Below are 1,916 nucleotides of genomic sequence, written 5' to 3' on the forward strand. Positions count from 1 at the left end.
ACGGCTTGGTAAAGATATCGGCGACTTGATCGACCGTGCTTATAGGAAGAAGCCGAATGATGTTGTTTCGAATGTGTTCACGCACGAACCTTTGGTCGATCTCAATATGCTTTGTCCGTGTGTGAAATACCGGGCTATTGGCTAAAGCAATAGTTGAAGTGTTGTCGCCGAGGCTAGCACCCGATACTCAGATTCTGTGGATGATCTGGAGACAGTATTCTGCTTTTTAACTGACCACGAGACCAAGGTATTGCCTAGAAATGTACAAAAACCAGAAGTAGATTTTCTAGTTTCCGGATCGGAGGCCCAATCAGCGTCCGAATATGTGCGAAGGGTGAGATCTGATCTTGAAATCGGAAGGCCGAAATCAGTGGATCCTTGAATGTACCGAAGAAGTTTCTTGAGCATTGCTGAGTGAATTGAAGCCGGCTTGTGCATATGTTGAGATAAGGCGTTGACTGCATAGGCTATGTCTGGCCTGGTGAGTGTTAAATATTGCAATGATCCGATAATCCTTCGGTAGGCCAGTTCATCAAAAGAAGCATCCTCGGGCAAATTCGAGGCTGGAAGTTTAGTAAACGACGGGTTAGCGACCGAGTTACATTTGGGTAACCCGGCCATTTGAATTATTGATTTTGCATAAACAGATTGAGATAGAAAAAACTTATCTTGTGTGTGTTCGATTTTGAGGCCGAGAAAGTGATTTGCGGTTCCCAGATTTGTCATGGTGAATTGGGATTGCAGCTGATTGACTAGAGCAGTCATCGCGCATTCATCATTTCCTGTAAGCAAAATGTCGTCGACGTATACTAGTAGATAGAGACGAGTGCGATCGCGATTTAGTGTTAGGAGTGACGGATCTGCTTGACTGTGCTGAAACCCGAGCTTTAAGAGATATGAGGTGAATGTTGTGTACCATTGTCTCGGAGCTTGACGTAAGCCGTAAATAGCTTTTTGTAGTTTGCAAACATAATTGGGATGTGATGCATCTTCGAATCCTTTGGGCTGTCTCATATATACTGTCTCATGAATGTCGCCATGTAAGAACGCATTCGCAACATCTAGTTGCTGGACCTTCCACCGATGAAACAGCGCAATGGTAAACAGGATACGAATTGTCGGAAGTTTGGCCACAGGACTAAATGTGTCCTGGTAGTCCAGGCCATATTCGTGTTGATTTCCTTGAGCTACTAACATGGCTTTGTAGCGAGCTACCGTGCCATATGAGTTTAACTTAGTGCGATATGTCCACTTGGAGCCGAGAATAGAGCCAGTCATTGGAGGTGCAACGAGCATCCAAGTACCTTGCTTCTGTAATGCGTAGAATTCTTGTGCCATTGCCTGTCGCCATTCAAACTTTTTACTTGCTTCCGCATATGTAGTTGGATCGCTTGGCACGTTAGCCTGATGAAACATATTTAGTTTTTGTACAGGTTTGAGCGAACCCGTTTTGGTCCGAGTAGTCATGGGATGTGTAGCATTGCGGTTTGTTGGCTCCGGTAGAGTGATCCTGTGCTGATCTGTAACGCATACCGGAAGGCTTGCTGCAGTAGGTTCAGTAGAAGTTTGAGGTATCGATCGAACAGGTGGTGGCACGCTGATTTCGTTTTGACGATGTAGCGTAGAGGGCGGAATGAGCAGCGATGGTGGCATGAAGTTATGCTGAGCTGGTGCTTGAGTGATCTTTGATCTAAGCGGAAAAACAGATTCATTAAATTGAACGTTTCGAGATACAAAAAGTTTATTCGTTACCGGATTAAGACATTTATATCCTTTTGATATATCAGAATAACCCAAGAAAACACAAGAAGTGGAAGTAGGTGTAAGCTTAGTTCGTTGCGTAGGAGGGAGCAACGGAAAACATTCACACCCAAATACTCGAAGGTGTGAATAAGACGGTGAAACCTTGAACATAC

The sequence above is a fragment of the Dendrobium catenatum genome, unplaced genomic scaffold (genome assembly GCF_001605985.2).
Source record: "Dendrobium catenatum unplaced genomic scaffold, ASM160598v2 fragScaff_scaffold_984, whole genome shotgun sequence".
Taxonomy (NCBI): Eukaryota; Viridiplantae; Streptophyta; class Magnoliopsida; order Asparagales; family Orchidaceae; genus Dendrobium; species Dendrobium catenatum.